The sequence below is a fragment of the Hippichthys cyanospilos genome, chromosome 3, assembly GCF_059441005.1.
Source record: "Hippichthys cyanospilos isolate Australia breed blue-spotted pipefish chromosome 3, RoL_Hcya_1.0, whole genome shotgun sequence".
Classification (NCBI taxonomy): domain Eukaryota; kingdom Metazoa; phylum Chordata; class Actinopteri; order Syngnathiformes; family Syngnathidae; genus Hippichthys; species Hippichthys cyanospilos.
Genome location: NC_142371.1, coordinates 29,623,317 through 29,637,130, shown reverse-complemented (window position 1 = coordinate 29,637,130; position 13,814 = coordinate 29,623,317).

Here is a 13,814-nt window from a genome sequence, read left to right as displayed (position 1 = left end):
GAATGTACTGCTTGTTAATACGGCTTCTTGGATAATATACTCGGAAATTATTCTCGGAAACAAAGATGTATTGTTGTCCAGGGAGCTGGGGGAAGTCCCTCTTCCAGGGCTGGAGTTGCCCTCTGGAGTAGACATCCTCACACATTGGCTCGAATTGGAGCCTGCAGCCTACAGAATGGGCAGTGGGGAGGCAGGGTCGACATTAGCCATCACTTTTATTACATCTAAAAACAGCACAGCTATCTACCGCCGCTACAACATCCTCTCCTGCTGCGCATGCGGCTCCTCCACACTCTCTCTCGCTCACTCGCTTGACCAATCTCTCGCTCTCCAGTTACACCATACACACAAAATTATTGTTAACATTTAATGTGGTGTCTTTGAAGCGCTTGGAATGATTTATATGTACAACACGATTCATAATATGACAAAAATCATGATTCAAAAGCCACTTCAGAGCGTGTTGATATAAAAAAACAAATATTGCGAAAATAAGGCCTTTCAAACCCGACACGCGATATATTGGAAAAAAAAAAAAATAAAAAAATAAATATATATATATATATATATATATATATATATATATATATATATATATATATATATATATATATATATATATATATATATATATATATATATAATTTTTTTTTAGACTTATAATTTGCCGATGTTTGTGTGGGTGTAGGCATTTGACTTCTTCAAAACTTAAAGTTCTATTGCATTTTGGAATAATTATTGGATTCTGTTTTGAAACAAGGACAAGCTACATTGTTGCATTAAGTTACCATCCACTAGAACCACGCAGTGTTCATGTCATTGCTCAGTGAAGAATTATTTTGTTTTGTTTTGATGCTTAATAATAAGTGACTGCATGGCAGATAGCCAAAATTAAGGACTGCTCATAGTGTCCCAAAGAGTCTCGTGGATGTCAAGAGGGAGGCTATATTTGGCTGCTATGTTCCCTTCTCAGAGATAAGTTCTAGGTCTGGACTTGACATTTCTCTTTGACTGGAAAAAATAGGTTTGGGTCAGTGAGTTTTGAAAGGAGGCGGAGAATTGTTGATGCCCAGAGGACGGTGTTGGTCTGCGTTTTAAGCAGGCTTTTTGTTCCCTTTGTCTGAATACAAGGCTTATATGATAGCATGATGTAACAAATAAAAGAAATGTCGTCAGACACTATATGTTGTGTCTGAGTACATTTCTTACAAACACTGGAAGGATAGTCCCATGGCAGCAATACACACTGTCATCAACTGATGAAAACGTTTTTCTTTCTCATATACATCAACAGGACAGACATACGGTTTGTAGTTTTGACGAATTATTACATACCTAGAATGTCCTTTTGCAGTGTGCTGTCAGTCTATGGGTAAAAATCATACTGTTGTCACAAGTTGAGTGTGGGAATGTGTCAGGACACAACGTATTAATATGAGATGTCAAAAATCACTTCACAGCGAGGATGACAGAAAGTGTCAAACTCACTGAATGTTTGCATTGTTCCCAATATTATTTAATTGTGAAAGAGAATGCAAAGTTTACTTTCCTTTGTTTTCAAATTGCAAAACAAACTCGAAGTTTACAGGTATTTGTTGGTATGTTGTCACAAAAAAATTAATTCCATTCACACCTTTATTCGGTTTGCTTTGTCTTGGCTTGCAGAGCTCCATTCTTTAGTCCGTAAATCAACACTATGGTGACGCTCATAAATATTCAAATCGTTTTTAATCTCACATCATCATCCAGCATCGCCTGCTGGGTGAAAAAGTCAGTGTGGTTCTCACCGCGTAGTTTGGACTGCGGCTGTTGTTTCAAAAAGGAGCCAAATTATTGTCGGGAGTGAGCTATCTGATTGCATGTATCTCACATCTTCTTCAAATGTTGAGTAATGAATCACTTCTTTGAAAAGGCTTCTTTGTAGTTTTAAACTTGGTGTTTGTGTGATCATTAATACCTGCAGAAGTGGTATTGCAGTCTCTTAAATCTTTTTTCCTCATCAGTAATGCTGTCAATCAACATGAATTGTGAGTTAAGTCCTTCCTGCTGTAGTCACTTTGTGTGGTGCACTCATTGAAGGTGATAAATGAGCTATGCCTCAGAGGCCTTGGTATGACCAACCTAATGGGCAGATTGTCACCTGTTGCAGGGCAAGACTCTTCTTCCCTGATGGCCGAAACAGACCAACTTCAGAATTCACAAGCCCATTAGTCTTCCCATCATCTACCAAGACTTAGACCTCTTTTCACAGTGTGTTATGCCAAAAATGTCTTTGTTGTTGCCTTTCATCTACAGACAACCGCCACCTCTCTGCCGACGTCTCGTGAATTATGTAGCTACGGGTGATTGTGGTCGCTGCCCTTCCCTACTTTGTGTAAAATGCGCAGAACTAACCGATCCAGGAATTACACAGGGATTGGACACACAGGCTAGATATCTAAGAGCCAAGCCCTCATAAAGGTCTCTGTGGCTTGTGATATGTGAAGGGGTTTGTGACCCACCTGTTTCAAAAACCGACTGTCACTCTGAAAAGTTAACATGTTAATGTTTGTTCACATTAAAGTGCAGCTGGGCTCAGTGTATTTGTATTTTTAATAGCAGAATTGACAAACCAAGGTAGGAAGTGCTGTGCACATTTATTTAGATTTAATTTATCTCCACTGTGTTTGCGGCAGTGATTGTTGAGTGTTGATTGTGGGTCATATGGCCATGCATTGTAATTTCTCAAGCAGTTAATTCTGCATTTCCTCATTGGGTCATTTTTTTGGGTTCAATGCTACTGATAGACGTAGAAGGCATTTTATTCCACTTATCCCATTGTCACTTCCACGCTTCCCTGTCTCAGTGATGAAATTCACACAATAAAATAAGGAACATAAAACATAAAGGGAACATACTGTACTGTTTGCCCTAAAGGCTCTATACTATGATATTTTAAACTAGCCACAGTTAAATATATGCATATAAAGTAAATTTGGGACGGTGCCAATTGTAATTATTATTAAATATGAGTTGTTGTTTTTTTGGTACCGACATTTCGAACCAGGAAGTAAAATGCCTTGGTTACTGAAGCCGCACGTCTCACTACATCGCTGCCGCACTCCCTTAATGGCATTGTTGGAATGTTGATCAGCCTCAAAACATCCATCTGAAGAAATATACACTTCTATGTCAACTTAATTTTTAATGACAAACATAAAAAAGTCCTGCATCAAAGCAACCAAGCCATACATACATAACATTGAAGACAAATAATCATTGTCACGACACTCACAACACTACAACATAAACATTCCTCTTTGTCAAACGCTAACGGGGGGCAGATTATCCTTCACCATCCATCCATCTTGACTGCTTATCTTCACGAGGGTCACGGGGCGCTCAAGCTTGTCAAGGCGGACTGAATGAAGCTACCAAAAACAGGCGTTTTACTGACATCAGAATGAACTGGATAGCCATCAAAGCAAAACATGTATCAAGACACCCCACACAGCAGAACAACCCGTTTCCTCTATCAAAATGGTCACCTTGGGAAACCACTACTCATAACAACAGTTCCTCCCGCGGGTGAATTATTTACTACGTACGTTGATTGTCCGGTTGTATTCTCCCAAACACAAATTTTCGCCCCTTCGACATTTTCTACAGTAAATCTTTGTAACTAATGAATGAGATGTTGTTGTTTACTTGCAAAATCTCCCCTCCCCAACTCGGAATTAAAATGAAATTAAAAGACATTAACGTCTCCTTTATAAGGTGGGTATCGATTTACTCTTGTAAGAGTGGTACGTGGCAGTGGTATATTCTATTCTCGTCATATTGCCTCTCGCACGCCATTTTTATCTTAGAGAATGCAGAGTAAGCAAAGAATGCTTAGAAATACATCAATGTATGAAATAACATTTTGGGGTGTTTAGGGTGAGAACTCAACCTGTAACATGATTAAAAGCTCCAAAAAGGTGAAATGGGCAGTCGTAATCATATCCACATAAAATTTGGGGGTCGATTGAGCTCTGCTTTTTTCACATTATTGGCAATATTTGTACAATGATTTTGAAAGGACACATTTTGTCCAGTTCAGTCAGCATATCATGCGAAGAGGTTTGTTGACTAGTTAATAAGATTGACCAATGAATAGAACTGCAATGAACAATTGTTTAATCAATTGGTAAATTAAATCCCTAAATAATGTTAATATTCAATCAATCATTTTGAGACCTAGTTTACTTAAAAGTTGTCCAAATCCTCAGAATTTCAGCTTCACACCACTAACTTTTTTCCTATGTCTGTAGTCCTGTTATTATTTTGTAAACTTTTCCATTTAGGTTTTGCACTATTTTGCTGAAATCTTTTTATTAATTAATTAACTTATTTTTTACATGATGTTACATGTTATGATTCTTACACTTTATGTTACCTGTATCTGTTTTCTTATGTTAATGCATTGTCAAGTTAAAATAATGTTCTGTTTTTTGATGAAGGGATACCAATTTTTAATTGTTTAATTGTTTGGAGAATCAACAAATTGATCAATTGTTTTTTAATAAAGTGATACAACTTGTTTAATTGTTTGGCTAATCAGCAAATTAATCAACTATTAGGATAATGATTTGTTGCAGTATTCGTTGCAGAATTCAGTGAGTAAAGGAGAAGAACATTCCTTCTCAGAGTTCAATTCTAGTGTCAATTAGAAAGTCTTACCTCAACCCTCCATGAATGCATGCATACGCGCTGCATATTGTCTGAATTTACATTGCCAGAAGTGTTAAATTTTTGATGCTCCATGTCTGGATACTTCTTGTTTAAACTCAATGGTGTTATGACAAATTGAGAAAATTGTGTTTTGGATCACATATAGCAAGTTATCTTTTATCAGCCCCTGTTGCCTTATTTCCTTTTACATTCACTTATATTTATTTATTTATTGTACTAAAAGATGTTTTCCAGTAAGGCTTTTTCCTTGCCTTAATGATAAGAGGAAGAGCTATTTTTTGGAGGTATTGTTGCTTCTAAGGCCTTTGAGACATGTACTGCAGGAGGAACAACTGCACCGTCAAGCTGTGTTGGCGTAGGTGGAAGTGGCCTGGACAATAAGCGTTAACCCACCCTTCCCATAGTAAACTCGATATCCTGCTCACAGCATTTGAGGCAGACCATGTAAAGTACCGTATGAATGGAACTTTGTCTTTAAAGGTCATTGACGAGATTGCTTTTGGTGTTTTATCTTGATCATTCTAAAGAATGTAATTTTCACATTGTTAATTGGGTTTGACTCAGAGCAGGTTTATCTTGAGACTAGAAGCTCAAACATTGCTCTTGTTTAGAAAGGCACATTTTCTGGCTGCAGCAGTTCCACAGATATGTACTGTATTTAGCCATGATATTAAGATAATATCTCCAGTTCCCCCCACCGAGGGAGGATGCAGACTCTGGGTCAGGATGTGCTCTGGAAGGGACCTTTGTTTTTATGAATCCTCCAGGGAATATTTTAAGGTCAGCCAGTCAAGCTTTGCGAGATTGCAGTTCCACTTGTGTCTTGTTGATGTGTTGGTATGCGGTTATGATTCACCTGGTTTCTTCCGGCTTGAATGTAGTAAGAATTCTACTTTCTCCCAACAAACATATTAAATATACAATACCCTTACAAAACATACAACACAATAGACGTACAAAACATAAAAAAACATACTATAGTGAGAGCTGTTATACGGATGAATCATGATCAGATATTGTTTTGAGGCAAATGTTTCGTGAAAGAACGTTGTACATAAAGTGGGCTGAATGCGTGTAGGTGGAAGTTGTACAACAACATGGTCAATTTGATGCAGTGGATCGATGCTTTCCAACAGAGATGAGCACATTGATCAGTAAAAATACCAAGCGCTGCCCTCTGTTTCCAGTGTGCCTTTGTGCTGTGTCTATTTATAGGAAGCCAATGGCAACAGATGAATGCACGGCGTCAGAGACCTATTCAAAGTTAGAAAGTAAACTGACCTCAAGTTCAGTGCACAATACGTTGTTGGTTGGAAATTGCTTTGAAAATGTGGTTTGCCATTTTGAAAGACAGTGGTGCTTCAGTGGATTCGGGTTGTGTTTCAAAGCTCACATAGAGGAGTCAGTAAAAGATTTATGGGTGCATTGCTACACACAACTTACATATCTTTTTATGTAATCCCCCCTTAATTGTGACATATTTGGAATTATTTTATTATCCAAAATGACACCAACAAGATCTATTATTATACAGGAGTACAGGGAGTAAAAATAAATTATCAAAAATATTTACATTCAAATTTTGACAAAAACAAAAAAGGTTTTAACAACTGCAATTTAAAAGTCGAGTTGGGTCAAAGAGATGCAGTACTAAATCATTTCTGGAAGGTAAAGGTAACATTTTGTCTATAACTAAAATTATAACTAGCTTATTTTTTCATGTAAAATGAATATATTTAGAACCATACTTTTACTCCTGCTGTTGAATGAAAAGTACATTACGTGCTTAATGACCAATCATTTTATCACGGTTCACCTGTTTTCTGGGTTTGTGATGGGTTTGTGATGGGTTTGGGTTTGTGATGTTTGCAAGCTGAGCCATGATTAGGTGTTATTGGAGTTGTGAGTCCATCCATCCACCCATCCTTTTTCTAGAGCCGCTTATCCTCACAAGAGTGTTGTCATTCTCTCCCATCATCAAGAGGTAAAGTATGTTTTTCAAATTGTTATTGTACATTTAAAAATAATTTTTAAAATGAACTAAATTGACAAATATCTTAAGGTGCTTTGCAAAAATCCAAATTTACATTTTAAAGTCGATACACAAAGTTCCATTCATGATCACGCTTAATTTCACACAAGACTTCAGCAACTTTCGTGAGACCTCAAGTTATCGCACGAGAGCTTAGCTCAGTTTAGTTAAGACTAAAATCAACACCAAAATGCGATTGTTAGTACAGTGATCAATTTACTTTGCTTTTACTTGTGTGCCCGTATATGCTGAGTAGCTGTTGAACACAGTGATTTTGTTGTATCCTTTGAAGCTGGTGTATCCATTGTGTCGATTGAGGTCAACCTGGAGACTCGCCTAGCTCTTGTTTGTTGATCGCAATACATCACACTAAATTAAAAAAAATAAATAAAAAAAACCTCAGCCGAAAAAACAACGTCAATCGACAGAAAAAGAGCACATCAAACTCCGCTCATGTTGGGAGGTAAAGATAATCAAGAAACGGATCATTGTCACAACCTTGTTTTTGGGAGGAACTTCAAAACCAAAGTGTTCCAAAGCTATTCATTTCATACATTTCTTAATATCCCACATTTTAATTTCAAGCATTAATTGTTTTCCTCTGAACTTTTGGCCAGTTGACCAAATTACAGTGGTCTGACAGGCAACAGATTATCCGCAAGTCTCATTTGAATTTCTGGGCCAACAAGCAAAATAAATAAATAAATAACAGCTCTCATCCAATAGTTACTGCCCCCTTCCTACCTGAAAGGAGAAGCGATGACTGTTGAAAGCCTAGGTAAAGCTGAGTGAGTTGGACTCTGTCTCTCACTGCAGTTGGACAGATCTGAACATGTAAGTGACACAGCCCAGATTTGTATTTTAATTCATGTTGTTACTAAACTGTGTTTCTTAAACTGTAATTGTAATATCACTTGAATATTGTTTGATAATATAACTGCAAAAGAGGAGATTAATTATAATATATTTTGGTGTATTTGCATCACTGGTTATTGGGATATCATCAATAGCTGCTTACAAAGATTCTGTAGAGCCTCCCGATACATTGGGGGAGCTGGGCAGCTGGAAAAGTAGAACTTGGGGTTTGGGCACCCCTGGTTTGAAGTGATACCGATTTAGCACATTTGAGCAGTCACAAGCTAATAGCTAATACTTCGCCTATAAATAATTTCACCAAATAATTTCTATGGGTGTTTGTTGAGTGGAAGGTATTTTTCATGGTGACTCTAAAGCAGAGGTGTCAAACTCATTTTTTTCACGGGCCATTTTGTAGCAAGAACTTCCTTCATTGGGCCGATATGTTGAGGAAACCAAGTCGATGTTACATTGTCTCATAGTATTATTACTGTACAAAACAAATTGATGGCTTAGTTGTTTTGAAATCAGAAGTAAAGCAGCAAATTTTGTTTATTTATCGTTTACATTACTGTACCAGAACACACCAAAAAATGTCAACTTTATTTTTCATTATACACGACAAGCTAAAGTTTTGGAACAGAGATTAGCAAGGGTCATGGAAACTTACATGATGTGCTTTCGCGGGCCACATAAAATGATGTGGCGGGCCGGATTTGGCCCCCGGGCCTTGAGTTTGACACCTGTGCTCTAAAGAGTGGAAGCTCGCTTTTAATTACGTGTGTTACTGTTAGCTGTGTTGTCAAACCTGCTGGCAGCGTTTCAGAAAGAAGCTGCAAACATGACTGCCTTTGAATGTTTTTCTTTTAATGTTATTCGATCCAACCTGTTAAGCGCATTCTCTATTGCCCTGAAAGTCCAACAGGAAATACCACAGGATGCCAGACAGAGTAACCTAATAAAAAGTGAGTGCACCCAAATCATTAGTTAGGAAACACTCATATAAAACATCCAGATGTACGCACTAATTGGATTTCACCATCACATCACAACAGTTGTAAAGCTTTTTTGCTTTTACGAGACTGACCGCAAGGTAAATGAAAATTGTTTTCTAAACCTCCAAAATGTAGAGGCGCTGACTACATAAGCAACCTTGCATCCCCTGTCTCCCAAATTAATGGAAAATCTTCCAGTGTTATGATGACTCATGAGGAACTGATGTAAGTAAACGGTGAGCCAATCAGGTCATTTGGGAGGAGAGTTAATTTCCTTCCAGCGTCAGGGCAACCAGCAGGGAGAAGATCCTCAGGGGAATAAAATGGGCGGCGCCCTTACGTCAGGGGTTTGCTCATCTAGCATGGTGACCCTCTCCTGGGAAGAACATCCCCTCTGATAATAATCATATTTACTGAACCATCAGCCCCCACCCCCACTTTATTTTGCACTGGGTGATACGATGAAACCCAGCATCCACACAGGCAGGAACCTATTGAAGAAGCAGATCAACTTCAAACATTTTTTATATTTGGTCACTGAGCTTTCTCTCTCGCATGATTTTGAAAGGGACTCTGAAGTTCAGAGAACAATAAAACGCTCACGCCCGCACACAAATGGATCCTATGCTCTGAAAAGAGAACAACACATTTTCTAGCCGGACAGCACTTATATAGAGCAGTGTTTGTCCACTTAATTTATTTCTTGCAACACTTATTCCTCTCTCACTTGCCTCCCTGCTGGGTTTCATCATGCGCACTTTGTCACAAGGCAGCAGTGCCATGATGATTAAGCCACAGAAGTCTGGTGGTGACTCGGAACTGGAACAGTAATTGTGACAGAGTGAGAGGGTTAATTTGGAGGAAATATACAGATACAGGTTGACCAAAATTCCGCCCAAGAGTAGAGATGCCGAATGTACGACGACTGGAAACATCATCAAAGTGTCAAGTTAACCTTGCATCAATAGACGTTGATGACTTTGCTTTACCCCCGGTGTTGGTTTGGAGCTCTTATTTTTCTTTATTAGAAAAAAATGTGTGCCCAAATGTACTCCTTATACTTATTAACAATGTACATTATAAATGATGAGATTTTCCATTATACCATTATTCGTGTTATTTTGGGAGCTTTAAATGTATTTTTGTCATGTTAAATCTTAAAAGAATGTATTTTTAGTTTATTTATTTTTAATTAAAAACAAGTAGCAAATGTGTTATGTAAAATCCAGAAAAATATTTTTTTTTCTTAAGACTTTATTAAGTCTAAAATGCCTTCTTTATTTTATTTTTAATGAAAAACAAACGTGTTCATTATCGACACTATTTAAAACACACACTTCTCATTAAGTTGCAAAACTGGGTGTCATTTTTAAGACCAGCAGTGTGGTCGGTATCTGTAAGACGAAACTATTAAAGTAACGTGTAATCTAACTTATTTACTCACTTCTACAGACATTTCCCTCGTCTTCATGCGTGTTTTTTGTGCTCTGACATGCACGGTCAACTGTTGGACCTTATTTACGTCGACAGGTGTGTGCCATTCCGAATCATGTCCAATCAACCGAATTTACCACAGGTGGACTTCAATTCATCTGTAGAAACATCTCAAGGATGATCAGTAGAAAAAATAAGCACCTGAGCTCAATCCTGAGCTTCATGGCAATGGCTGTGAATAGTTATTGAAATGTGGTTTCTTAGTTTTCTGATTTTAATACATTCAAAAAATATCCCCAAAACATTTTTTTTTATCATTGTCATTAACTTTTTTCCCCAAAAAGTGGTGAAAGTCTAAATTGTAAAATCACAACAGGGTTTAATCTTAGTTTTGGTTTTTACTTTGTCAAGTAACTGTATTTTGCCACCAGGCAGTTTACTTTAAGGTACTACCATTAGAGTAGTTAGTTATATTGCTGTAGAATGAGCCTTGTCAAGATTTAGTAAGATTCAAATAGCAGTTTCCAAATGACAAGTTCCTACTACATGCAATGTATTTTTTAAACATATTTTCTTGAGTACAGGCTGCATATAATTGTTCAAAGACAGACGCACGCACACACAGTGGCAGTACACAGAGTGACTATCCTGCAGAGATGCTGACTTTCACACTTAAATGCTTTAATAGGACTAAAGTAGACAAAGGCCACGAGTGACGCAGTTGGAGCTATAACGGTCCAGCCACATTGCCGGTTTACTGGGCCCCTTGCATTTGGAAGGAGCTATTTCCAATCCACAATCTGTCATCAGCCCCAGGAAGCAAGTCAGGAATAAACATTTTAGGTTAATCACTATTAACATATGTGTCAAGTTCGGACCAGGAACTGATTGTTGCCTGTCGCCTCGAAATGATCAATGTTACATAGCAAGTAGAACATCTTGGGAAAAAAATAAACAAATAATAATTTAGGACCAATTATAAATAAGTAGTTCATTAGAGGAACATTGTTGTACTACGCATGTAAAAAGCCAATGCTTCTCTATTACCCTCCTATAAATGGAGACTCCATTCTCATATTATTCATGTGATAGACTTCCTCATTTCAGCTACTATTTTGAGTCTTTGTGGAGGTCAGCCTCTGGGGTTGGAGTCAACAATCTCTTGCGCCGACAGATGCTGCGACAGATGGAGTTCTGAGTCTTTAACCATCATTACCTTAGACTTGAGGACTTATTCTCTCTCACACAATCTTACCCATTGGGAATGCCAACATCTTCATGAAGAAAAGTGCATGTGCGGTTGCACATCCGTGACAAAAGTGGTTTCCTAATTTCAAACTTACACAAAGTCGAGTTTTTTTTCTTTTAAATTACCATCGGTCGTATCTTTCTAAATGGCTCACAAACTGCGTAATTGTCTGACATTAGTTGCATGTTCCCTTCTTGGCTTCCTACACGGCACTGTGATAAAAGGATAGAGGGGTTAAACACTTGTCCAGCTGAAATAACATAGTAAAAGTCTTTCTGCGTGTGTGCACGAGTGTGCGCGTGCAGTTGTGTATGCGTCCGCAGTCAGTCGTCAGAGCTCAGCACCTAAAAATAGCTGTTCTGGCTCCACGCCCCTGGCTGGGGGACAGGTCAAATTTTGAAGGAAGATGAAAAATTTAAAGGCGCAGGCTGCTTGGCCACAAAGCTGCCTTAGTGGTCACATTTGATTTGACTTTTATGGGAGGGAGTCACATTATATCAACAAGGGATGTTGGCCAGTTTTGGAAGACATATTAATAGAATACTCATGAAATTGTATATTTTCTCAGGGTTTGTGTTTTAAAAATGAGTAATGTGTTTGTATTTTCTCATACCCCCACATTATACATTGCTATACTCAGGCTGTTGCATGGAGATGGTGGTAGGGGGGTGCAAACCGCAAGAGATGCTCTTGACACAGTTGGTTTATGTAATTGCCATCGTGCTGTTACGGCATCGTCCAGTTGGCTTCCCTGCCAAGTTGAAAGCATGCTTCCTGAGTAACAGCACTGGCCTGAATACACACTTAAACCCCACACATACGTACACTGAGCTGGCAAAATGAGGGGACACACACTCTTCCATGTGTCTTAAGTGAACGCAGTATTTATGTGGCCTACCACACGAACATATCATGTTGGGTGTTAGTCATGAAAGGTCTAAAGATGGATTTACACTGCGATGCTTAAGTCTCACGAGTGGCTTTATCAGATTTTTTTAAATGTCTTTTAAATGTATGATTCATGTACAACAATAGTACTCGCAATTAAAATACAATACATCTTGATATTATTCCCTGCTCTGACTCTGTTCTTATTGACTTAAATGCAAGCAACATCTCCATTAGACCATTGGCTGCTAAAACTGTTTTCCAGATTTAATGCATGTCATAGGTACCTTATGAAGTGTCCATTCTTTTGCTTGATTGTAATTTACCACGTGGTTTGTTGTTACTATTGTTTTGGGTTTTCATTTGCATCCTTTGATCTCTCCTCATATTGACAGGTTTATTGGATTTGTGTGTTTACACCAGTTGCAGATAATGGAATCACATTTTTTTAAGTCAGTTTAACATGCAGTAAGTAACCTGATCAGAATAACCAATTGTTTTTCCACCAAAAGTCTTAAACAATATCCCAATTTATGCATATGGAGTGGAAAACATGGAATTATCGTTTATATCTGTATGTACCAGAGATCAATTTTGAGAGAATGTTCACACAAACACTCTGAGATTGAATGATTCATTGTAAAAACCTGTGAATAACACTTTTTTGGAGGAAGACGGAGGTATTGAATTGAGTGAGGAGATTTTACATGGGGCTTTAATAAATGATAATGTGTTACATGTGGAAAAATATTCATACGCAATAATGAAACTCAATATGCTTCATATTCTGTATTCTGTAAAAGTATAACATTTAAAAGCAGCTACAAACTGAGTTAGAGATGTAAAAGCCTCTTTTAAACATGTACTTGTTTTTTTATTAACTGAATAATAAAATCATATTAAAATGACTAAAAGTGCTTAAAGTACCAGAACAAAAAAAACAATTTGAAACACCTTAATCATAGTAGGAAGAAAAAAATTAAACCTGGATTTTACTTACCGGCACTCTGGTATTAAAGGTTACCAGAAAATGGAGGCAACATATTATACATAACTAAAGAGAAAAAAAATGGCATTTAAAATATGATTTTGGGCTGTTTTGAGGCACAGATGTGCAATTTATATCGGATGTATTATAACCTAAAATAATTTACCATAATGGGCTGAGCTAGACGGTGGACGTCATGGCCTTATTTTCAATAAAGAAGCAAGCAGGCTTAACCAACGTCCGAGTCCATCCTTGTTCACGCCCAGGAATATTACTAAAACATAGAAGATCATGTAACGTTATGCTGTTAGCTGATTCAATTAAGAGTCCACCGGTTAGAGAACACAGAAAAGTGATCCATTTGACTTGTTTATTAATTGTGGTCTTTCGACATATACACAAAATCATAAACTTAATGTAACACGGGTGGTGTGCAACTTTGGGTATTTATGGCAAAATGAACTTGAGCTGCTTCGCAAGGAAAAAGAAAAACAACAGCTTGGAGCGCACTCAACATTTACACTGGTGCTGCATTCATTGACCGCTCATATTGTGGAAAATCTGAAACACACTTGACCCAAAACAAACATATACTTTATAGATATAAATACAAGCAAATATGAAGAATCTAAGACGATGAGATTTATTCTGTGTTGCTAT